The 27,230-nt window shown below is 36.6% G+C and overlaps 1 protein-coding gene and 1 pseudogene across 4 annotated transcripts in view; both read left to right on the top strand.

Moving 5' to 3' along the window:
- Rasal2 (RAS protein activator like 2) overlaps positions 1-27,230 on the top strand; it is a 276,958-nt gene that overhangs the window by 8,453 nt on the left and 241,275 nt on the right. The gene's annotated exons all lie outside the window — the stretch shown is intronic.
- On the top strand, positions 18,282-18,744 carry LOC110321323 (annotated as a pseudogene).

Raw genomic sequence — 27,230 nt, 5'->3', positions numbered from 1 at the left:
TAAGGAAGTACAAATGTTAAATATGTAATGTGAAACCTAGATATACCTTGTTAACTTTTTACCTTATCCTTTAATTTCTAAGCTCCTGGACACATAGTCATTGCATTTAATATTTTGTAATTGTTAATTGTAAATTGGTTAATGTGAAAATTTTGAAATTTGGAAAATCCAAAGAAAATTTAAGTTATTTGTAAATCTGCTTCTCAGAGGTAACTATTCTATCCTTTGCTCCTTTTTTCCCCCCCGTATATATATTTGGTGTTATACTATATGTGTTTAGTACTCTGCTTTTTTCTCTTTACAGTATAATTTTCAGGTTATTGAAAATATTAACATTTTTCAAATATACTTTTAGTTGAAATTTTTTAGAAAATAGGCAATACTTTTTGTTTCAAAATTTAACAAGTACAAGTAAATATTTCTTGAGTTGTTACTCACCCCTCCTGATTTGCCCCTCTACTTGCTTTCTCTAATCAATAAATCATTGACAATTTAATTTATCTTCCTTCTTCTAGTTAAGTGTACAGAGGGAAAACTTAAAAATTCTGCATTAAATAGGAACTAAGAAATTTAGTTAAAACAACAATAACAACAAAAGAAAAGCCAGGACTGGAATGATAGTTCTGTATCTGTAATTTCTGTACTCAAGAGACTGATGCAGGGGAATTGCTGGTTTAAAGCCAAAATAGTCTACATAGTGAGTTCCAGGCCAGCGTAGGTTACAAGAAGAGACATCTTAAGAAAACAAAACAAAACATGATTTTTATTTCATGATAGTAATGAGATGATGAGCCAGTTTGCTAGGAGTTCAGGGGTCTGGAGGGAGTTTCTAATTGCTTTATATTTGGACTGATAGTACCATAGATTTTTACTGTTTATATTCAGTAAGTGACAATTCATTACAAGCATTGATTTGATCTATAATTTAACTTATTCTTCTCTCCTTAGTTACTAATATGTTTGGCCATATATTTTCTATTGCTTTGTAAAGAGATTGCTCTTTTTTCTCTGTGTAGCCCTGGTTGTCCTAGAACTCATTCTAAACCAGGCTGACCTCAAACTCAGAGATCTGAGTGCTCTGTCTCTGCCTCTTGAGTGCTGGGATTAAAGGCCTGTGTCACTACCGCCTGGCTGAGTCCTCGTTTTTTTTTTTTTTTTTTTTTTTTTGAGAGACAGGGTTTCTCTGTATAGCCCTGGCTGTCCTGGAACTCACTCTGTAGACCAGGCAGGCCTCGAACTCTGAAATCCGCCTGCTTCTGCCTCCCGAGTGCTGGGACTAAAGGTGTGCGCCACCATGCCTGGCTGAGTCCTTGTTTTTTTTTAATAGTGTATAATGCATAGGTGAGTCATAGTCAAGAGGTTTAGGGAACATGATAAGCCATTTCTTCTCGTGGCTGGAGAAGTAATTAATTATGCAAAAGTGAGTCCTAAAGATATTTGGTAAAGTGAGGTGGTCAGTAACTGAGCTCTGATGTAGTTTTTTCTTTTGGCAAAGAACGAATGATATCATTTCTACTATCTAGTTTGTGGTTATGTTTGTTATATCACTTGGTATTTTAAAGGTTCATCTTCTTGTTTTCCTAAACAGTTTTAGAATTTAGCAGTATTTTTTGTTTGTTTGTTTGTTTTAAGATTTATTTTATATATATGAGTACACGGTCGCTGTCTTCAGACACACCAGAAGAGGGCATCGGATCCCATTACAGATAGTTGTGAGTCACCATGTGGTTGGTGGAAATTGAACTCACGACCTCTGGAAGAACAGTCAGTGCTTTTAACAGCTGAACCATCTCTCCAGCCCTAGCAGTATGTCTTAATCATAGCCTCTCTGCCTTTTTCAGAACCATGTGGGTCAGAACTGATACTGAATTCCTCATTTATGAACTGTGGAATTAAAATAAATGCTAGAGTAACAACTTCTTCTGCATTAGTTCATTGTTCTGTGAAATATATATTCCCAAACCTTAATCTGTTAGAACAATTTAGTGACATTGAAATTCTCAAATTGTATAATCATCACACCATCAGTATATATTTAAAATCTTTTTATGATCTGCAGCAAAAATTCTGTATTATTAAATAACGACTGCCTTGCTTGCACATCTTCACCCCAGCTGCTGATAACCTCTGCTCTAGTTTTTGTGTCAGTGAATTAATCTATTTTATGTACCTCATATTCATAAACTTATATATTTGTTTTCTGGTTATATTTACTATGTATATCATGAAGACTCATTATTTTATCAAAATTTATTCTTTATCACAACTGAATAATACTCCATTACATATGCTGCATTTTGCTTTTCCATTTATCTGCTGATGGACACTTCATGTTGTGTTCACATTTTAGTTATTTGAATCCCGTTGTAAGCTTTGGTGTATAAATATCTGTTTGATTCTCAGCTTCTTAGATGATAGCCCCCATGACTGGACTACCCTTATCTTTCTATTTTTGTAGATACATCTAGAGGTAGATTTGAATATACTAGCTTGGGCTTATGGTAGTTCTGTAGTTGACTTTTGTGAAACTGCTAGCTTTTCATAGTAGCTGAACTATTTAAAAATCTTGTCAGCAATACATAAGGACTTCAGTTTCTCCTCATCTTTGTCAACTCTTAATATTTCCTTTTGATAATAGCCATTTTGAAACAGTTTTGATTTATATTTCTCTGATTATTACTGATGTTGAATATTACTCATGAGTGTTGGTCATTTATATATTGTTTAGAAATTTTCTATTCAGTCATTCTGCATGAACTCAGTAGACATATTGGTATTTTTCAAATTGTCAGTTTTAGCATTGATTTATGTATTAATCTAATCTCTACTCACAGTCACAATCATGAGTATGATCATAATGATGTTAAGTAAAACTTGTGCAGTGTTCATTATGAACCAGCTGCGGTGCTGAGTACCCTATCCCTATCATAGTGGGTTATTTATTTAAAAAAAAAAAACATTACAAATATGCAAGCGTGACACAAGCATGAGCTGAAAGTCAGGGACCAGTTTCTCAGGAATTGGTTCTCCTTCTGATGTGTGAGTCCTGGGGATTGAATTTAGATCGTCCAGCAGGTCCTTGACTCATGCTGAGCCGTCTAGCTGCCCAGTTTAATGAGCCTTAGTAAGTCATTGTCAGAAACATAGTGTCATTACTATGTTCCATAGATGAGAAGTCAGAGACATGAAGATAAAAGTTAACTTGCCAGGAACAACACAGCAGGCAAGTGACTGGTGTGAAACACTGAAACACGTGGGTTCTTCTCAGATTTGTTTATAAACATTGTGCAGTTTGGCTCCTTACAAATAGCTTAAAAAATTGTAAATTATAACAAGGAAAATAGTGTGTGTTAATTTAGAACTTGCTACTGTAATTCACTTGTGAGTTTTATACAGCTCCATTACTGCACGGTAAAGCCATTGGTTATGTTGGATGTGTTTTCAAAGCCATGACTTTATAGAGCATCTTCATGGACTAGTGGAGGGTTTATCATGTAGACATTATGAAAAAGCTGTGTGTGGATGAGTGGTACAGATATTTGTATATTTAGAAAAGATTCTCTAAAATTCATTTATTTTTAATCATAATATAAAATATGATTCTTTTTATATAAAAGCATGTCTTTCTAAGCCTCTTTGTGTTTAATCAAACTAGTGAAAGTATTGATCATTTAGAAGACATAAAATCTTAAAGACCCTGAGTTATATTGTCTTAGTAATAATTGTGGCCAGTTCAGTAATGGGAAGAAATAAATTAAGAATCTAACATTCTGATGAATTCATGAGTTTTTTAAAAACTGTTTAATAAGAAGGAATTGATAGTACAAACCACACATGTTTAAAGTATAGCAATGTATTTGAAAATATGTAAGTGACCATGAAATCATCCATCCAACCAAGAAGCAAACATCTGACTCTTTTTCCCTGTCCTCCAGTTTCAATTTTCCAGTCTCATCTTCAGCCCTGTAGCAGACTACTTGGAGGGGATGGTCCTCTCCTCTGACCCTGCCTATTCCCTGGAGACATTGCCAAACTTTGTGACAGATCCAGCTTTCCTCCATCTTATGGACCCTTTCAGTACCCCTCCTGCAGTTCTAGCCCACAGGTCTAGAAATGTGTTCTAGTTCTCTGGGACCCCCAGTTCCCCAGTGGCAGAAGCACTCTGTACCAGGCAACCCATAGTGACAACATTCTGCTAAGATCCAGAGAAGGCAACAGAAACCAAGGAACAGAAAACCCACCTAACAAAGATAAAACCAGCTATCAGTACCTACTATCACAAACATCCCAAAATCAGATGCCTAGATACCAGCCCAGAAACACAATCAATGTTAATCAGTATGCCTCCATCAGAACCCAGCAACCCCAGTAGGCACCGAGAAACACAATATAGCTGAAACATAAGACAAGGACTTCAAATAGCTATTAAAAAGATGCTCAAGGACCTTAAAGAGGAAGTGAACAAATCCATTAATTAAATGTATGAAAACACAAACAGTGGGATGAAGGGAAGAAAAAAGTTCAAGACTTAATAGTAGAAATAGAATCACTAAAGAATATCCAAACTGAGGGGACACTGGAAATGAAAAATTTAGGAAGTTAAAACTTTAGAGGTAAGTCTCACAAACAGCATATAAGACATGGAAGGGAGAATCTGAGGCATTGAAGACAAGACAGAATAAACGGATACCTCAGTCAAAGAAATTGTTAAATATATATATATAAAAAAAAATACAGGTGCAAAACACCTGAAATAACATGAAAAGGCCAAATCTGTGATTAATAGAAATAGAAGAAACCCAGGTCTAAGGCACAGAGAATACTTTCAGCAAAATCATAGAAGAAAATTTCCCTAATCTAAAGAAGGAAGTGCCTGTCAAGGTATAAAAAGCATACAGAACACCAAATAGACTGGACCAGAAAGGAAATTTCCCACAACATATAATAGTCAAAACACTAAACATACAGAACAACAAAACGAATATTAAGTCTCAAGGGAAAAAGACCAAGGACCATATAAAACAAGGGCAGATGTGACTTTTTTTTTTTTTTTTAGAATTATTTATTTAGTTTATGCGTGAGTACAGTGTTGTTGTCTTCAGACACACCAGAAGAGGGCATCGGATCCCATTACCAGACGGCTGTGAGCCACCATGTGGTTGCTGGGAATTGAACTCAGGACTTTTGGAAGAATAGTTGGTGCTCTTAACCACTGAGCCATCTCTCCAGACTCCTGACTTTTCAATAGAAACTCTTGAAGCCAGAAGGGCCTGGAAGGATGTTCTATAAAGTCTTAAGAGACCACAGATACCAGCCCAGACTACTATACCCAACAAAACTTTCAATCACAGTAAGTGGAGAAAAACAAAATAACATTCCATGATAAAACCATCTTTAACCAGTAGCTAGCTCTACAGAAGTTGCTAGAAGGAAAATGGGAACCTGAAGAGGTAAACCATATCCAAGAAAACAAGGAATAAATAATTTCTGATCAGCAAATCAAAAGGTGTGTGTGGAGGTGGGGCACACTATAACAGTAAAATTGTAGGAGTCAATAAATACTGCTCATTGGTAACTCTTAGAATTAACTATATGGATTCTCCAATAAAAAGACATAGATTAACAGATTGGATTTGAAAACAAAAACAGGATCTATTCTTCTGCTGTATCCAAGAAACATACCTTAACATCAAGGATAGAAATCACCTCAGGGTAAAAGAATAGAACAAGATATTCCAAGCAAATGGACCCAAGAAGCAAGCTGGTCTAGCCATTTTAATATCAGACAAAATAGACTTTAAACCAAAACTAAACAGAAGAGATAGGGAAGGACACTATGTACTCATGATAGAGCGTCCTTCTCTATCTCTTCTGTTTATCTCTTGGGTTGCTTCTAAATGTGTCTCAAACACAAGAGTACCCAAGTTTATGAATGTTAAACTACTACAGCTTAAATCACATATTGTCCTTCACACAGTGATAGAAGGTGACTTCAATACCTCACTCATCAATTGTTAGACATCCAGTCAAAATCTAAACAGAGAAATGCTGGAGCTAAATTATGTCATAAACCACATGGACATAATAAATATTTACAGAACATTTTTCTCCAATACAAAATAATATACCTTTTCAGCAACTCATGGAACTGTCTCAAAAATGAACCATTTACTTAGACACGAAGCAAGTCTTAACAGATACAAGAAAATTGAAGTAACATCCTGCATTCTATCTGACCACCATGGATTAAAACTGACTATCAACAACAACAGAAAGCCTACAAACTGATGGAAATTGAACAACTTGCTACTGAATGACAAATGGGAGAAGACAGAAATTAGGGAAGAAATTTAAACATTTTTTTAAAAAGTTGAATAAAAATGAAACCACAACATACCCAAACTTAAGGGACACAATAAAGGCTGTTCTAAGAGGCAAGTTCAGAGCACAAAGTGTGCGCGTGCGCACACACACACACACACACACATTTGGGTTGATCTCATACTAATAATTTAAGAGCATACCTGAGTGCTCTAGAACAAAAAGAAATCACACCCAAAAGGAGCAGATGACAAACCCAGGGCTGAAATCAATAAAATAGAAACAACAAACAAAAATACAAATTATCAGTGAAACAAAGAGTTAGTTCTTTGAGAAGATCAATAATGTTGACCATTCTTTAGCAAAGTTAACTAAAAGGACAAAAGAGAATGTTGAAATTAACAAAATTAGAGTTGAAAAGTGGATCATAACAACAGGCATTAAGGAAACCAGAGACTCATAAGGACATACATTAACAACCTGTACTCCACCAAATTGGGAAATCTAAAATTAGGGAACAACACCTTTTACAATAGCCTCAAATAATATAAAATATATTGGTGGTAACTCTAACCAAACCTTATACCGATCAAAACTTTTAATTTTTTTAAGAAGGAATTAAAGAAAATATTAGAAGATGAAAAGATCTCCTGTGTTCATGGATTGGTAGGATTAATATAGAAGAAATGGCTATCCCACCAGAAGCAATCTACAGATTCAACACAGATCTTGAAAGGATAATTTTCAGCTTCATATGGAAATACAGAAAAACCAGGATACTGAAAATAAACCTGAATAATAAAAGAACTGCTGGAGGTATCAACATAGTTGTAGTAACAAAACCAACATGGTACTGGCATAAAAGCAGACATGTTTTTTTCCCGACCAACATTAATATTTAACTATAAAATTAATAAATCATTTAAGTCATTAGTACTACTAGCATAAAAATACAATGATTTTAATTAGTAATTAAACCAAATATTTTAACTTCTAGTATCTGATTTAAAAAAATATATATTTTTAAAAAATCAGATACTAGAAGTTAAAATATTTGGTTTAATATTTTTACTTACTCACTTTTCATCCTGCTCATTGCCCCACTCCTGGTCATCCCCTTCCACAATCCTTCCCTTCATCCTCTGTCCCCTTCTCCTCTGAGTGGGTGGGGTCCCCCATGAGTATCCCCTGACTCTGGCACATCAAGACTCTGTAAGGCTAGGTGGGTGCGGCCTCTTCCACCTAGGCCAGACAAGGCAACCCAGCTGGAAGAACATATCCCACATACAGGGAATAGCTTTTGGGATAGCCACTGTTCCAGTTGTTTGGGAGCAAGCTACATACTTAAAAGTAGACATGTTAATCAATGGAATTGAATTGAAGACTTCAGATGTAAATCCACACAACTATGAGTACCTGATTTTTAATAAAGAAGCCAGAAATGTACACTGGAACAAGATAGCATCTTTAACAAATAGTGCTGGTCAAAATGGATGGCTGCATGTGGTAGAATAGTTCCATACTTAACAGCCTGCACAAAATTCAATCAAATAAAAGAGAACACAGTAACAGTCATGAACTCATTGGCATAGGACAAGACTTTATGAGCAAGATACCAATAGCACAATCACTAAGAACAACAATTAAAAGCAGAACCTCAAAAGACTTAAAAGCTCCTCTGTATGGCAAGTGACACCAACATTTTGACAAAGTGTCAGGGTACAGAATGGAAAATATTTTTATCAGCTACACATTCAATAGAGGTCTAATACCTAAAATATATAAAGAACCCAAAAAACCTGACATCAAGATAACAGCCTAATATAAAAACAGGATACAAATCTAAAAAGAATTCTCAAAAGTTGAAATACAGCTTAGAGGCCATTAAATGAGCAACATCCTTAGTCGTCCAGGAAATGCAAATCAAAACCGCTTTGGGATTTTATTTTACACCAATCAGAATAACCAAGATCAATAAAACAAATGACAGCTTACTGTTGTGAAGATGAGGAGTAAGAACACTCATCACTGATGGGAGTGCAAACTTGAGTAGCCACTGTAGAAATCAGTATGGTGGTTATTCAAGAATCTGGGAACAGATCTACCTCAAGGTCCAGCTATACCACTTTTGGGCATATACCCAAAGGAGTCTATGTTCTCCTACAGAGAAACTTACTCAGCCATGTTCATTGTTCCTCTAGTCATAATAGGCAGAAATTGGAAATAGCCCAGATTCCCATCAGAGGAAGAGTGGATAAAGAAAATGTCATACATTTACTCAGTAGAATGTTACTCAGCTGTTGGAAAATAAAATCATGAAATTCATAGGTAAATGGATAGAGCTAGAAACAAAATCATCCCTGGGTGAGTTAATCCAGATTCCAAAGACAATTATGTATATATTTGGTTTTACATGGATGTTAACTGTTAAGTCTTTGATAAGCAGGCTACATATAGCCTTAAGGAGTAAGGGCCTGCGGGGGGGGGTGTGTGTGGTGGTGGTGAGGGGGGATTAATTTCCCTAAACAGGGGAAATAGAGATAGTCATGGATTATTGGGTTTATGAGAGCAGGACTAGAATGGGAAGATCAAATGAAGAGAGGGAAGGGAGGATAAGGGAGGGACAGCTAAAATTAAGGGCCATTTGAAGGGTGTATAAAAACCCAATTCAATAAAAGCTTCTTAAAATATATACATATGTGAAAGAAATCTAAATGAAGTCACCAAATAATGGGGAAGACAAAACCCCAGCTAGATATCTCTTATCACGGAATGAAGCTTCCAGTTCTGGGAATGTATTACATATAATTGAATTGGTCATGAAAGGGGTCCTATGGAGATGCCCAGATAACCCATGTTATTGTCAGGGATATTCGTTGGTCTCCACAAACTGATGATAAGCCTCTGTTGCTGAAGACAGCATCTACACAACTCACTGAATGGGGAGAAGTTGAGTTGATGTCTACCTAGAGTCTTCATCTATAATGACTAGTGTTTCATGGTTCTGGAAGGTTACAAGCTACAAGAGGAGAAAGAGAAATGCCAATCCAGCTACAAATCTTTCAGTCTACTGTGGCTACCCACCTGCATGATGATGCTGATGCAATAGTGGTATACAGCTTGGGGGAGTAACCAGCTTATATATGATTGGATTTAAGGCCCCTACCATGGGATGGAACCCACACCCATTGCTGCTTGGCTGGCCAGCAACCTGAGACTACATATCCCTAAGCAAAACCAAATACCACAGTTTTTCTAAAGTAGTGGTTCTCAACCTGTGAGTCATGCCACCTGTAGGGTTGCATATTAGGTATCCTGCATATCAGATATTTACATTATGATTCATAGCAGTAGCAAAATTACAGTTATGAAGTAGCAAAAAAATAATTTTGTTGCAGCTTTAGGAAGGTTGAGAATCACTACTTTAAAGGAATATAGCAATTAAATGACTCCTATAACATTCCTTCTACAGCAGATGGGAACAAAAAGAGAGACTTAGAATGAGACAGTATGCAGAGAATGAGAAACCTTGAAACCCTATATCCTAAATGGGATGTCTCCATTAAATCTTTCCCCTTAGAGCTCAGGGGATCCTATGGAAGAGGAGGTGGAAAGCATTTAAGAGCCAGTGAAGATTGGAGACTCTAAGGAAATAAGGCCTTTTAAATACGGCAGGACTGACACACATGAATTCACAGAAACTGACAGTATGCACATCGCCTGCACAGGTCTAAGCCTGATGGGAGTTTAAGAGAGTGCACCCCATCTGCCTGCCTTAGCCCAGAAGCTGTCTCCAATTGATAACTGTTCACAAAGGAAAATTTAGTTTTGTTCCCCCCCTGGCCCACCAATGGAGTTTCACTAAGTATACAGAACTACTCTTATGGGCAGGCTCCATACCTAGCAGTAGAAGGCCAACACAAAACTAACTCAGTGGTAGCTTTGGAGGTTTCTTGTCTCATAATGTTTTGCCTAGGCATTATTTTTATTTTAATTAATTAATTAATTTCCTTATAGGTCTTTTGTTTATATATTATGAGTATCAGTATTGTGTTTTTATGGGATTTCTCTTTATGTGAATGTATGTCTCCATGCCTGTAAGTGTTTCTGTTTTGTCCTATTTCAGTTTTTTATTTTGTCTTATTTTTTAGATGTGTGTTTATATTCTAATGAGTAAAAGAAAGGAGGGTGTGTATTTTTGGATGAGTGGGGAGTTGGGGAGGATCTGGGAGGGGTTGGGGCAGGAGAAACCATAATCAGAATATATTGTATGATCAATAACTAGAATAAATATGTTCAATAAAATAGAAACAATCATCTATATCTAACATTTTGTGTGTGTGTGTGTGTGTGTGTGTACACACGTGCGTGCATGTTCATGAATTTGTAGGACAGAGGCCAACTTGTGGGAGTTCTCTCCTATCATGTGGGTCTCTGGGATTGAACAAAGGTTGTCAGGCTTGATGGCAAGTGTCTTGTCCCATTGACCCATTGTCCCATTGTCCCATTGTCCCATTGTCTCATTGTCCCATTCCTAAAGAATATCATACAGATGAAATCATATGATATTGAGGATGCTCATTTCTGGTCTGTCCTTTAGGACATTTTGAGACTGAATTATTATGTACAATAATAATTAATTCCTTTGTTTTGTTATATAGAATTTAATTGAATGAGTATTGTTTTCGACGAACTTTCTGCTATTAATTGATTGTAACTATGATAGGTAACGGTAACGAAAATGTTTATTTTTAAGTCTTTCTATTGCCATGCAAGTTCTTTTCCTCTTTGGGGATGAAACTTAACAATGAACTGGTGAGTTATATGGTAGATATATGTTTAACAATCTAAGAAAGTACCAAATTTTTTTTAAGAGATTGTACCATTTTCCTACCAGCAGTGCTTAGTTCTCAATCCACATCCTCCTAACCATTTGGCATGGCCAATATTGTTTTTAGCATTTCAAGAGGTATGTAGTAATATCCATTGTGGTTTTAATTTGCATTTCCCTAAAGACTAAAGCTATTGAACATCTTTTCATGTGCTTTACCAGGCATTCATATATCTTCTATAATGACATGTTACATCTAAATATATGAATTGTGTGGCTTCTTCATAAATCCTGGACCTAATTTATTAGATATGTTATCTATAATTATCTCTTCCCTTCTGTGACTTGTCTTATTTTTTGTATACTTGTCTTTCGAGGGATGGAGAGAACACTCAGTGGGTAAAGTACTTGTATTGCAAGCGTCCCTGTGATGTAACTCACGTAAAAATGCCATGTTATTATACACAAGTGTAGTTCTACCTCTTGGGTTGCATACACAGAGGATGCCAGGTACTTACCGGCCAGCCAGTCTAGTCTTCTGTATTTACTTGCCTTATAAATGGTGTAATTTAAACTAGGAGTTTGTATTTTATTTGAATACATCGCTGAAGTGCTTTCTCCCATCTTAAAAATTGCAGTCTTTCAGCAAACCAAGTTATTTCTTTTAGGATTAAGGTGAACTTACCAGGCTCCTTATTAACAGCTTCTGAGTAATACTTCTAACTTAGAAGAGGGGTGATTTTCTAAACTAACTGGGAGGTTAGAGTAGAGGGACCTGGTCAGGGGACTGCAGTGAATCTACAAGGCACGTGCTCTACCACAGGTAGGACATTGATTAACACTTGTTTTTATTGGCTTTTTATAGGTATTTTCATGAAAAGAAAGTCTTTAAGTAAAAATAGGTATGTTAGTAAGTATGATAAAGGGCAAAAGTATTTATGGGCCTACTCCTGATTAAAGAGTTTTTGTTTAGTCATATAATCACAATAGATAAACAGAAAATAAACATAAAATTGTAACTAAAAAAAAGCACTTTAAAAGGAAACGTGGTTTTTCAAGAATATGTAACTAAAATGATCAAATTTAGTGTAATATAGTAGGGAAGGACTTCTTTAGGAAGTTGCATCAGCACTAAATCCTAAAGGGTGAATAGCTGTTAATTAGGTGAAGAAAATTAGCAGCTAAATGTTCTAGATTGAAAGGATAGCTTATATAGAGGTCCTGAGTGAACATGACAGTTTTAAGGATGGTCATAAAGACTAGAGTATCTGGAACAGAAAAGTTGTGAGGGCAGATAGTTTAAAATGAGGCTAGGGAGAAACCTGAGTCAAAGATGTGGATCTAGAAGGTGATGGTGATACCTTAGCCATTGAAAAGACCTCTCTGGATTCAGTGTTGAAGATAGATGTGTGCTGGAAGACCAGTCAGAAGAGTGTGCAGGTAACCGATAATGGTAATTTGGGTCAAGGAGATGATGACGAGAGAAGTAAACAGATTTGTAAGATAGAAGATTAAAATTAGGAAGACTTGATAAAGAAATAGATGGGACAGGGGATGTGGGGGTAGTATAGGGAGATTTGTTGAGTGTAACAATGTCTTCACAGTGAATAAACACTTAGAGAGGATCCTGACATTGTTTGCAGATACAGTTTCCCACGGGTGAGCTAGAAGCATTTCTTTTCAGAGAATTGTGTATTTTATCGATTATAATCTTGTATAAATCAGACATTTTCCTTGAAGTCTTTTTTTTTTTTTTTTTCCCCTTTGGTTCTGGGGATTGAATCCAGGGTACAGGGAGATAGCTTCATGCTATGATTTAGAAATACACTTCTGGCCCCTTAAAGTCTTTTCTTGATATCTCTGTCTGTTTCCTTACTGTGGCTATAAGAAATGTTCTATTCTCTACTAAGTTTTACTTAGTATCTGTTATATAACTTTCCATCATTTAAGCTCTTGCCTTCTACTTATTGTACATGTGCTTTTTTCCTTTGCTGTATTGAATATTGCTTACTGAAAGGGAATTTTTTTCATTTTAATATTTTTACAATTAAGCTCACCTTCAGAGGTTTCGTGAGTAAATTCTTACAGCCTGTTCCAATTTCCTGTTTTTTTGTTTTGTTTTGTTTTGTTTTTTAATGAAAACCTTGTATTGTGTTTACAAGCATTTCAGTTGCTTTGGTATATGTGTTGTGAAAAGAGAAAGAAATATTAAGATATGTTCTATGAGGTATGGTGAGATGTGGAGGGAGGGGGTACCTCAGCGGGCCCATGCCAAGGCATTCCTTCCTCATGAGGGATCAGCCACACAATGGTATAGTATAGTATAGAATAGAGTTTATTCAGGGCATGGGGAGGGGAGTTAAGAGGGTAATAGAGGCGGAGAAAGGCAGAGAGTAGAGAACTAGAGGCCGGCCATGACCACGTGGAGAGAGGAGAGAAGGGAATGGAGAGAGGGGGGAGCAAAAAGGACAGGAGGCAAGAAAGAGAGGCAAGAGTCAGAGAGAGAGGAGGGGCAAGCAACCCCTTTTATAGTGGGCCAGGCCTACCTGCTGTTACCAGGTAACTGTGGGGAGGAGCATACCTGGCTGTTGCCAGGTAATTGGGAGGTGGGGTCCAGACAGAATACCAAAAATATGTAGTACATCAAATAGTGGGCATTTTTTGGAATTTCTTTATAGTAATTTTGTGAAATAGATACAAATATTGATTACTAAATTGAGGCTCAAACAAGTGTGACTTACTCAGAGACTCACCATTTTCCAGTCAATTTTCTACTAGCAGAAAGCTCATATCTCTAATATCTCTGTCTCTTACACTCTGTTGTAGCCTTCTCAGATCGCAAACCTCTCTCTACCTGATTTATATTACTTTGTGTGTAACTGAAAACAAAAATAATAAATAATTGAAAAATAAAAACCAACACCTGCAAACCAAATAGACTTGGCCCTAGTTCCCCCTCCCCCTTTTATTTAGCATTTTTCATTCACATTTCATTTTTGGGTTTACCTTGCTGAAGTTGGTTTTGTTTTATGGGTTTCTCTGGCAGCTTTTAGAGACAGTTGTCTAAGAGGCAAGCCTTTCTATAGAACTAAGTCGTTATTAGACTGCCTCTTTTTATTTATGGTCCTTTGTAAGACAAAGGGCACCCTGAGTCTTGTCAAGAGAGCATGGAGTCCATGGAGCTGACTCCTGTTGTTACTGCTGAGACAATGGCTGAATGAACCACCAGCTTCATTCATAAAATGTTCATCAGAATTAGTTTGAAGTGTTGGGCACATACGAAAACATCAATATGGTTTATCATCAGTCTGGCTTCTTCTGATTTGAGGGAAAAATTAGACAAATGTAAGCCTGCTCATCTGTCTTACAAAGCCAGCACCAGAGCTGATTAAAGCTCGGCAGTCCATGAAGTCAGATAGGAGGTCCATGAAGTCAGATAGAAGGTGATGCTCTTTGCTCTGACTGTGCTTCTTTCGAACAAAATGGAGATCAAATGGATATGGGGTTTGATAAATATTTTTAGGTATTTAGTAATGAAGAACAGTGATGATTACATGTCAAAAACTAGCACAAGCAGGCATTTATCTGTTCTGTCCTATATGTATCTTAATGTGTATGCAGGAAGAAAAATCAATAAAAAAGGCTAGTTTGTGAACTGACTGTATTATCTGTTATAGGCAAATCTCTGTATATATGAAAAATACATGTCAAAGAGCCAGGGTATTCAAAACCATGAAATAATTTTGTTTTGATTTCTTTTGGGCATGTTTTATGTATTTCTTGAAATATTAAAACAGAAAAAGTAATGATTTGGATTTTTCATATTTTAGTCAGCTATTCATTCATTTTATCTTTTTGTTCATAAAATGCATTTGAAGATTCTACTTAAATTTATTTTTGGATCTTAAGCAAGCCAACCATAGGCTCATAGTAATGCTAAATATTGTGTAGACTATGGATGGAGAATACCAGGTTTTCATACTAAGCAGATACAACGTGGGTTCCAGATTCAGTTGATTGACCATTGTTTTCCAAACTAATTCCTTCAGGTCGCTAAAACAATTACCTTCCATATCTGCTAAAAACACAGATGCCCTAGAATTTCCTCCCTCCTCCTCTAGTCAAAATTTCTAAGTGCTGTGTTAAATCATTGCATTTTGACAAGCGCCTAGGTAATTTAGGTGTGTACTAAGGTTTGAGATCTCCTGGTAGAGAAGATAGCTCTAATTACATGTATTGCTTACCTACTTAAGGTAGTTAAATTAGGAGATCTCTGTAGACAGGCAAAAATAAGTATATCTTTTTTTTTTTTTTTTTAAAGAGTTATTTATTTACTTTATGTGAGTACACTGTTGCTGTCTTCAGACACACTGGAAGAGACCATTGGATCCCATTACAGATGGTTTTGAGCCACCATGTGGTTGTTGGGAATTGAACTCAGGACCTCTGGAAGAACGGATAGTGCTCTTAACCGCTGAGCCATCTCACCAGCCCAATCTGTTTTTAATGTAAGACTCAGCTAGAACTTTAGAGATTTGAAACTAACCTAATATGTCATTAGTGCAGTAATGTTTTATTAGTTTCTCCTGAGGCTGAAATTTGGACTTCCACTGTATAAATTCTGTTGTTTGGCTCAGTACTGTAATGCTTCTAAAAACTGGTTAGTTCCTGTTGAAGTAAGGAAATATAGATTAAACCATGTGTTCAACTTGCCTCTGATCTCCATTTCCTTGTCCACTCTCTTAGGCCTTTTCTAGATGCCACTTCTTAAAAAAATTTTGCTTTAATCTAAAAGTGAAGGAAGAAAGGGAAGATGTGAGGTTTCTTAGCAGTTTATAGAACTTGGGTCTGGTTGACATGCTATTTACATGGCTATTGGTTTGTAGGGTAAGTTTACAAATCATGTTTGTCTTAACCCACTTTTTCAATCTTTTTTGAAGATTTACTTAATTCTATTTTATTCAGAATCTGAGTTTAACTCTTTGGCTTTGGGGATAAAATGCACATGGAAGAGAAAATGAAAAGAAAATGTTTTTACTTTTGTCTTCTTTGCAATAAGGTCATATCTAAGATTTGGATTAAAATTAAAGGGCCAGCTGTTTCTCTTATTTATTGAATAAATTTTAAGAAAACATACTGTAGAAGCAGAGATTTATGTTGATGGTGGAATTTTATGTATTTGTTTATATACATATATTTACAAATAGTAAAGCTTCTTTCTACATGTATGATAAATGAACTTGGTCAAATGATACATTCATTTAAACTCATGATCAAGTGGGAAAATTTTTTGGTTATTCCTAAAAACATCCTTATTCTCCTTTATAGTAGATCCACTTTTCAAAAAAAATCCTCAGCCATTGGTAACAATAGATCTAATTTCTGTTATACTTTTGCATTTTTTCAGCTGTGTCTCAGATGAAATAGTAAGTATGTATCTTTATATTTCTGGTCATATTAATTGAATGTGTTTTTATTTGAGAGTTTTTCTGTTTCATTATTTTTTTTTAAATCTGTTTCAGTATTTCTTTCCTTTTTATTGCCAAGCAATACTCTGTTGTGGGAGTTAATTACTCTGTTATTTACAAGTTAATGAACATCTGCTTTATTTTAGTCAGTTGTGAATATACTTATAATCACTGATGTGCAACTATCTAAGGAGTGCAGAGTTGCTGGATTATGTGATGAAGAATATATTTAACTTTATTCATTGTTTGCTTGCTTGCTTGTCCATCTTTAGGCAGATTCATGAAACTCTGTGTGGGGGGGCTGGTGAGATGGCTCAGTGGTTAAGAGCACCGACTGCTCTTTCAAAGGTCCTGAGTTCAAATCCCAGCAACCACATGGTGGCTCACAACCATCCATAAGGAAATCTGATGCCCTCTTCTGGAGTGTCTGAAGACAGCTACAGTGTACTTACATATAATAAATAAATATTTAAAAAAAAAAAAAAAAGAAACTCTGTGTGGGCTTGTACTTCTGGCCTTACTGTCTCTGCCTCAAAGTCTTGGGATTACAGGTGTGTACTATGACATCTGCTATATATTTAATTTTATTAGAAATTGCCAAACCACTTTCCAAAGGGACTATTGAATGTTTGTGTGACGTTGTATATTTAAAGTGTTATTTGCTGAATGAGGTAACACATGTTTTTAATTTAAGCACTTCAGGGGCCGATGCAGAAAGAACATGAATTTGAGGCCAGTTTGGGCTACCTACTATAATGAGGCCCTGTCTCAGTCAATCAATCAATCAATCAATCAATCAATCATAGTTACATGTCATTTGTAAATGTCATGAATAAATTTATTATATAATAAAATATATAGTGACAAGTAACATAATACAGAAAGTATTACTTTGATTGTCCTGAGGTATGAAGTTTCTACCATCGAGTACCCTTTAGACTTGTGCAGCCTTTACTATCATCTCCAGAAGTGTTTTAGCTTCACAAACTGAAACTCAGTGACCATTAAATAGTAAATCTCCATTATCTGATCCCCACAGCTCTTGATAACTACATATTTTGAATCTTAATTAATTTAAAGACTGTGGTGGGTACTTTGAGAAAAATAGAATCATACAGTATTTATCTTTTTATATTTAGGTTATTTCACTCTGTAAAATGTTTTCAGGGTTTATCCATATTGAAGGAAGTGTCTAATTCTAGTCATTATTGGACTGAATAATATTCCTTTGTATGAATTGGTTATAATTTTTTAGACATTGATTTGCTGGTGAATGCTTTGGGTATTAACACTTTTTGGCTCTTGAACGTGTTGCTGCTATCAAAATTGGTACACAAATAATCTTCCAATCCTTGCTTGGAGTTTTTGGGGGTATACCCAGGAGTAGAATTGCTGCGTCATATATTTTATTTCATTTCATTTCATTTCATTTCGTTTTTATTTTATTTTATTTCTTTGTTTTTTCGAGACAGGGTTTCTCTGTATAGTCCTGGCTGTCCTGGAACGCAGTCTGTAGACCAGGCTGGNCTCTAACTCAGAAATCCACCTGCCTCTGCCTCCCAAGTGCTGGGATTAAAGGAATGTGCCACCACTGCCCGGCTCATATATTTTATTTTTAAGAAATAAGATGTTGTTTGTGGTCGCTTCGTCTAAGTCCCATCACTTCCCATCGCCATGAAGTGGATGTTTAAGGAGGATCACTTGCTGGAACACATATGCGTGGAATCTGCAAAGATCAGAGTGAAGTACCCCAACCAGGTTCCAGTGATCAGTCTCCGGCTCTCAGATGTTGACATTGACAAGAGGAAGTACTTGGTCCCATCGGACATCACCGTGGCTTAGTTCATGTGGATTATCAGAAAAAGGATTCAGCTTCCTTCCGAAAAGGCCATCTTCCTGTTTGTGGACAAAACAGTCCCACAGTCCAGACTAACTATGGGACAGCTTTACGAGAAGGAAGAAAACAAAGATGGATTCTTGTATGTGGCCTACGTCGGAGAGAACACTTGGCTTCTGAGGCCCTTGCTGGGCTAGGTGCACCTTTCCTGCTTGTGTATCTTTTAAATAGCTGGCTGTTCTCAGTTACTACACCAGAGCCCACACTCAGACCTATTAGTGCATTTGTAACGGGATTTATTTCTTAATGTATTTGAAGGTTTTGTTTCTTAGATTAGTAAATTACCATACAGAGTTTTATTTTCAGTTTTTTTTCTTGTGCACTGTCTTCATGGCTATATGGTCCAGGGAACCTGTCCTCTGGGAATCATATTTAATGAAGATATTTCCATAATGAAGGTGTGGTAGTAAAGTGAAAAGGAGAGGCTGATGCATTGTTCTGTATTATGTTTCAAGTGTTAGATGGCTAAGTATTAAAAACACCCAAATTAAAACCTTAGCAATCAGAATACTTGCCTCACTAGATTTTGCCAACTGCAAATCATGTTGGACTGAGCATCTATGGTTCTTTCTGAGACCATTAAGGTGAATAATTAACAATGAGGCCTCCTTATAAAGGAAAAAAAAAGAAAAAAATGAGATCTCAGTGCATTGCTAACATTGGCTTTAAACTACCCAGGCTCAACATACCCTCCTGCTTAGGCTTCCCAAGCAGCTGAGACTTAGGGTGTGTGCCCCTTTGCCTGGGTCATCATTATGATTTGGTAGCAATTGCTTTTTTTTTTTTTTTTAACATTATGAAAAAGACCTCTAAAAGTATTCTATTTTTGTTATTTAATAATCTAGTTTACTTTTTAAAAGAATAGCATTTTTTTCCCTTCATTTTAATATTCTGTGTGGACAAGCCTAAAATTTTGTTGTCTGATGTATAGGTTTTTGTTTGGACAAATATCTTTTTTCTTGTACAAATCTTTAAGGAGTTCTGAATTACTGGATTATGTGATAATTCATTTTTCTTAGACTTAACAGGACTGTGAAACTGAAGCAGGAAAAAAAAACCTGGTGAAGTCTTTGTTCTATTATTTAGTTATTTTTCAATTCCTTTTAAAATATGCTGAAAATTAAGGCTGTGTGAAGTTATACTTTAGGATAATTAACATCCTGAGGAATTTAAGATGGCATTCTAGAACAGTAGAGAGTATTGCTCATAAATTATACCATCATGGAGAGAGATCATATTACCAGTAGGCTGATTCTTGAGCTTCTAACCAAACTTGTTGCTAGGGTTTATAGAGATACAGATAATTATAACTAATAGCTTACATGCACTGTGTTTTCAGGTACTCAGAGTTTATTGCTCTTAGTTTTTTACAATACCACATGCTGTTATTTCTGGTTTGCACTTGAGAAAACAGAGGTATATAAAAGGTTACTAAACTAGTGGAACTTAGATTTAAAACCCTGGTTTGCTTCCAGAGCCTTCCTTATTCTTGTTTCCCCGTATTCTGTACTAGGAGGTAGAAGATGTGATTTGTGCCTCCAGCAGTTGTCTAGTTGAGATGTTGGGTCTCAAAGTGTGTGTGTGTGTGTGTGTGTGTGTGTGTGTGTGTGTGTGAATTTGTGTTCATATGAGGAAAGTGGAAAGTTGACATTAGAAGTCTCGTTTAATCACTCTTTACCTAATTAATTAATTTAGTGTGTATGTTTGTGTGTGGTGTGTGTGCACATCTATGTACTGTGTACATGTGGAGGCCAGAGGAAGATGGCTAGCTTTCTGCTTTATTACTTTCCATATTATTCTTTTGAGACAGGATCCCTCATTGAACCTAGAACTATGCTGTTTGTCCAGCAAGTCTCAGAAATACTCCCATCTGTATGTCCTGCCCACCACTATCGACCCCAGGGCTGAGGTCACAGCTGAGTTCAGCCATGCATGGCTTATACGTGAGTGCTGAGACTCTTAAATCAGTCTTTGTGCTTGTACAGCAAGTACTTTTCCCACTGAGCCATCTCTGCAGCACTTCACTTTTCTCTTTGGAGACAGGCTTTGTTGCTGATCCTGAAGCTCACTGATTTAGCTAGACTGGCTGGCCAGCATGCCTCCCTGTGCTGGGTTATAGCAGCATGCTTCCATGTCTTGGGTTTTGTTTTTGTTTTTGTTTTTGTTTTTGTTTTTGTTTTTGTTTTTTTTTAAAAACATGGGTGCATGAGGTAGAACTAGGATTCTTATGCTTAGGTTGTAAGCACTTGTACCAACTAAGCCATGACCTCAGTCCCCTAGGTTTATAACACATATGTTTACAAGTATAGGGTGTAATAAAATGCTGTAAGTAGAAAAAAATAGTCCATTTTTCTGACTTGATTGTCATAGTAAGACAGTCAGGATTCTGAATTCTAGCTGCACTGAGTTTTTGACCTTGAGAAGCAATATGGACCATGTGTTGTGCATCTTGCATTCTTTATTGGGTTAGAGACACAGAAATATTCTTTTAGTACATTAAAGAAAACTAAGCCATGTATCTGTACATAAATCGAATTTTCATTAATATTTATTTTTTAAAAATTGTATTTAAAGGAAATTGTGTATAGTTTTAAGGATGTATGCAATTGTACAACTTTCTTGCCTTTTAAAGAAAAATTTCCTTATGTTTTGAAAGTTCTTCATGAATTATGGGAGATGGTGGGGAGAGGAAAGAGAAGGGAGCATTAACATTCATTTAGTTCCCATAAGTAACATTTATTTTATTCATTTATTTTTTTTGAGATTGGGTCTCTCCATGTAGCCGTGGCTGTGCTGGAGCTTGCTACTTAAGATCAGGCTGGCCTGGGACTCACAGGGTCCCAGTCTTGCCTCTTCTGGTCAAGTACTAGGATTAAAGGCGTTAACCACTGTGCCTGACCTTTAGTAACACTCTTAATGCTTCAGGTTTATGCTCAGAAACTGTGTGTGTCATTCATTACCCAGCATGCTGTCATTTCCAGCCTGCGGCCTTATGACTTCCCTGAGTCAAACTGATTCAGAGTCCTGAAGCCTGAGTCAGGCTTCAGCACAGGAGAAGGCGACGCCTGCTTAGATCACCCACGGTAATAGATCTCTCTGTGAGGTACATATAGCAGACCACAGCCTGATTCTTTGGTTCTTCTTTTACAGTTCTTTTGGCTCAGTCACATGTGACCTACAAGTTACAGGCTGAGTTAAACTCAACCTACAATGATTGGTTTTAATATTTGCAGTTTTTTAAACTGTGCCACAGGATAGTTGTCTGAAAACAGACTTCTCAGAAGTCTTTAAAGCAGTCTTACTGTCCAGCACTTAGTGATCGTGTAGTTAGGTGTGTTTAAGTTCTATCTCTTGCTGTCTAGCACTTAGTGAAAGTGTAGTTAGGTAGGTTACGTTTTATCTCTGGCCTGGGAGTTAGTCTGCAGCTTTAGTACATATCTATGTAACTTCTTAAACAGAGGCTGTCTTCTCCTCTGAAAAGGTAACATTTAAGGGTACAAGGAAGTGGCAAAGTATTGGCCTGTGAGAATAATAAAGCAGTATCAACTTTGTGCTTTACTAGAAAGAATCAGGACAACAACATTCCTGTCATTGGTGGTGCTTTCTATGATTTTTTTTTTATAGATTCAGGCTAGATTATTGAGTACATGTTTCTTGGAACTATTGCCTGATAAATGTAGTGCAAATTTTAAAAAGGAAATTACTTTTGTAACTTTGTTATTTTCACTGTTGTGGCATTTTCTATAAAAACATTAAAAGGCCATTAGTGTTTTCGTTAGTTTTCTCTATACTTGCTCCATAGTGCAAACTTTTCCTCAGTCTATAATCCCCGTCCCGTGAACACACTTTTCCTTAGCCTTTGGTCAGGAAACTTATGAAAAGATAACATCACTTAAAATGACTAATGAATAAAAGGACAAGATAAGAAAACACTACCTTTATCCTACTTGTTAGTAAATTAAAAAAAAAAACAAAACAAGGAAGCAAGTGATTGCTATTTTGACTAAATTACTAAAGCTGCGGGAAATTAGCTGTGAAAATGTCCCCTCCCTGTTTGGTGGAAGGTTTCATTTTGCAGAACAAAATTGGAAGGGCCTTTTAAGACTCCCCAGTTCAGTGCCTTCATTTTCACATAAGTTTTACCAACCCCTGGCTTCAGACCTCAAGAAAGTATTCTTCCTTCAGACACTACCAAATCTCATCTCTTCAGTATGAAAATGATTTTTTTTTTTTGCCTTTGAGAATTTGGGAATTCAAAAATATTAATCCATATACAAAATATGTATTGCTTTTTGTAAAGAAATGAAAGTTCTTGTCAGTTTTGTTTGAAGTTAAATAAGCTGAGATTCTTGGTCCTGGGGTTGGTAGTTGACTAATGAACTATGGAACCTTACTTACTGTGTCTCAGTTTTCTGATTGTGTCTTAGTGATAATATAAATATATGTTATCTTGTGCAGTTTAAAAAAAGTCAGCAAGTGTCTCAAATTAGTAAATTACAGCAGAAAGAAGAGAGCCAATTAAGTTTTTATGATTTGGAATATACTATTGCAGATTCTTTTCAACAACTTTACTAAAGTGTAATTTGCTTACTGTTCGCTCCCCTCTCCTCCCTTCCTCTCTTCCTTCCTCCCTTTTCCCTTTTGCCCCTTTCTTCTCTTGCTTCCTTCTTTTTCTGTGTTGGGTTTTAAACCCATAGTCATAGACATGTGTACTCTACCCTGAACTATTGGCCACCACTTCTTTTTAAAAATGACCATCTTTGGGGATAGTGTATTCTCTTATGCTAGTTTTATTTTGTAATTTTCTGCTTAGTAATGATGCTGAATACTGCTTTATGTTCCTTTTTAGATATATGTGTAGCTATTTACTAAAGAATGAAATGTCTATTTATATATTTTTGTCTATTGTAAAATTGGGTTGTGTTTTTATCTTGTAGAAATTTATTGTGTGTTACCTGACAGAGTGAACTAAAGTCTGGATGTGAGAGAAAATATTTGTGTGTTCTGAAATTTTTATTTTTAACATATAAATAAAACCTTTCAAAAGGAGAAAATTGGAACTTAGTACTGTACAAGGAGTATTCTACCTTAGGAAGTACTGTGGAGGAAGAGTTAGGGGAAGGATTGAGGAATCCAGAGGGATAGAGACTCCACAGGAAGACCAACAGAGACAACTAACCTGGACCTTTCAGGGCTCCCAGAGACTGAACCATTAACCAAAGAGCACACAAGGACAGGACCTAGCCCCCAAGCACACATGTAGCAAGTATGCAGCTTGGTCTTCATGCAGGGTCCCCAACAACTGGAGGAAGAAGGGCTTGCTCTGACTGTTGCCTGCTCTCCTAACTGGGTTGTCTTGTCTGGCTTCAGTGGGAGAGGATGTAACTACTTCTGCCATGACTTGAGGTGCCAGGGTGGGTTGGTACCCAGGGAGGACCTCCCCCTTCTCAGAGGTGAAGGGAAGGGGTATGGAGGGGATGAGCTGTGTGAAGAGGCTGAGAAGAGAGGAAGGGGCTGCAATTGGGATGTAAAGTGAAGAAATAATAAATCAATGGAGAAAAAAAAATCAGCTTATAAATGTCAAAAACTAAAAAGCCAAAACCAATTAATCACACAAAAACAAAAATCCAAACAAGTAGTGCTCCAGGGAAATGAGTGATGAATGAGATCTAATTTTTGTGTTTGTTTTGAATGATATATGTTTAATGTTTGAGAAATCGTTTTAAGTGTTTAACTTGATAGAATTTGAACAGCAGAATGGACCTTTCTTGTGATGTGGAGGATACATGTTATAACTCTTTGGTTTGTATGTCTTTTTGTTGTTATATCCATTTTGCAATTCAGAAATTTAAATAAAGCTTTTAGAAGAGTTTGATTAAGCAGGGAAATGATCTATGCATTAGGGTGGTTTGTAGAACTGAATGCTGTCCATTTCCCTATTGCACATCTCTGTTGCCAAGGTCTCTGCCAGTTGCCATGCTGTGCCTCCTCTTGTTAAATAATGTCTGCCTTACCTCAGGGATGGGGGGGACAGTTTGGTATCTGTTACAGGTCATGGCTTTGCCTCATCCTTTTACTTCTGTGCTTCTTCTCTTCCTTAACTCACTTCCATCCCCTTTATAAGCTTGCTCAAAGAATTAGCACCCTCTTTCCTCTCTTTCCCTCTGTTCCCCCCAACTCCGTGTGTGTATGTGTTGTTACCATTGCATGAGACAAAAAGCCTGTTGTCTGCCTCTCCTGATCACTTGACTGACATTGTATCAGCTACAATTAAGCTTGAGAATTTTATGAATAGCAGGGCAGATCTGTGTGTGATATATGTAGGAGGTTATTTATATATTTTTTAATCTGAAGTGTTCCCAGAAAATGTAGTTTTCTATTAAAAAAAATATTTTTGGTGGAGGGGAGTGAGGAGGTTACTTGGTGGAAGAAATAATAATTTAAATTGCTTTTTAATCTTTCTATGTAACACGTTTTGAAATCTCGTTCTGTACATCTTATAAGATAGTCTGTCTTATAGGTATTTGAAGTTACTAGATTTTCCATAAAAATCTCTGGATATAGGTTTCACGGTGTTCCTGATGAAAGTCTTTTTATAGGGCACATGTAAGACTGAGAGGAGGGGGTTCTCCGCGGCTTGAATTTGAATAAGTCATTTCAGTTAGTAAATTTAGAGAAGCCTGGGTTCCATCTAATTCTGTCACAGCATCTTATCTCCTTTGCGATCCTCAGTGTCTCAAGGGGACCTCATTACTTTTCAGCAAATTATGTTCTTTATCAGTGACTGTCAAAACTGGGAAGGATAGAACAGGATAATGTAGGGGACCTTTTTTACATTAATAGCTATCTTGATTCCTGGAATTTTGATGAGTCCTAAGAAAGGAAAATGAATGAGATGAAAATAATGTGATACATTTAATAGTTCAGTGATTCCTTAATCCCTTCTTTGTTGCTGTTTAACAAACTACCCCAGAACATAACTACTTAGAAAATCAATGAACATTTATTAATTCATAAATTTTTTAATTGGATGTTTTCTTTTTCTTTTTTTCCTTCCTTCCTTCCTTCCTTCCTTCCTTCCTTCCTTCCTTCCTTCCTTCCTTCCTTCCTTCTTGTTTTTGTTTTTGTTTTTGTTTTTGTTTTTGTTTTTTCGAGACAGGCTTTCTCTGTGTAGTCCTGGCTGTCCTTGAACTCACTCTGTAGACCAGGCTGGCCACTAACTCAGAGATCTGCCTGCTTCTGCCTCCCAAGTGCTGGGATTAAAGGCATGTGCCACCACCACCACTGCTCTGCTCTGCAGATATTTTCTTTATTTACATTTCAAATGTTTTCCCCTTTCCCGCTTTCCATCCCTCCCTCCCTCCCTCCCTCCCTCCCTCCCTCCCTTCCAGAAATACGCTCTCCTCCCTCCCCCTGCTTCTTTGAGGGTGTTCCTCATACAGTTATCAAATACAGTTACTGACACTATTGTGGATGCCAAGAAGGTCATGCTGAAAGGAGCCCAATATGGCTGTCTCCCGAGAGACCCTGCCAGAGCCTTACAAATACAGAGGTGGATGTTAGCAGCCAACCATTGAACTGAGCATGGGGTCTCTAATGGAGTTAGAAAAGGGTCTGAAGGAGTTGAAAGGGTTTGCAGCCCCATAGGAAGAACAACAATATCAACCAACCAGACCCCCAGAACTCCCAGGGAGTAAGCCACCAACAAAGGAGTACACATGGCTCCAGCTGCATATGTAGCAGAGGATGGCCTCGCTATGCATCAATGGAAGGAGCAGTCCTTGGTCCAGTGAAGGCTGGATAGATGCCCTATTATAGGGGAATCGAGGGCGGGGAAGTGGGAGTGGGTAGGTGGGTGGAGGAACACCCTCATGAATTCATGTAGTTTTATGAAGATGTGACCAGAGTCTAGTGATCGTGAAGATTTGTTTAGGTGTAAGGATACTCACTCACATGACCATTGCTTAGACACATGGCTGTCTTCATAGAGCTAGTTGAGTAATTTTGGGACGTGGTGGTTGCTAGTGTTTCATTGAGTGATTGATTCAACAGCAGCAACAACAATAAAAAAACAGAGCAAGGAAAGCCATGATTCTTCCTACGATCTGGTCTTAGAAATCATATGCTGTCACGTCTGCCTTGTTTCTTTCCTTAGTAGTCACTCAGCCAATTTATCCTCAAGGAGAAGGGAATTGTGCTTCATACTTTAATTTCAGTTTAGTTGTTGTATTGAAGATGGAACCCAGATCCTTGCACATGCTTAGTGCTGTACCACTGAGCTATCTACTCCTAGCTTCATATTTCTATGGGGAGAAGGCTAAAGAATTTGTAGAGATATTTAAAACTAATATGAGGCGTATAAAAGATGGGTGGTTCCTTTTTTAATGATTGGCATTTAAAAGTGCATTTGAGTGCCTTCCATATGCAAATTAATAGAGATATATTGAAGTTAAAGACTCTACTATTTAAAATTTTATAGACAACTGAAAAGTTAGATGTGCAGTTAAATAAGAACATAAAATAAAATATATTCAGAATATTTGTGAATTTCATTTTCAAATTAATTTCAATTTACTTATTAAAACTAAATGGAAATGTTGCAAAAATTTTGTCTTTTCATTGAGAACAAAGCAATTTAAAAAAAATTTTTTTTAATTTTTATTATTTTCTTTATTTACATTTCAAATGCTATCCCGAAAGTTCCCTATACCCC

This window comes from Mus pahari, chromosome 5 (genome assembly GCF_900095145.1).
Source record: "Mus pahari chromosome 5, PAHARI_EIJ_v1.1, whole genome shotgun sequence".
NCBI classification, from domain to species: Eukaryota; Metazoa; Chordata; class Mammalia; order Rodentia; family Muridae; genus Mus; species Mus pahari.
Note: the sequence above shows the minus strand (reverse complement) of the source record. Positions and strands in the feature narration are given on the sequence as shown.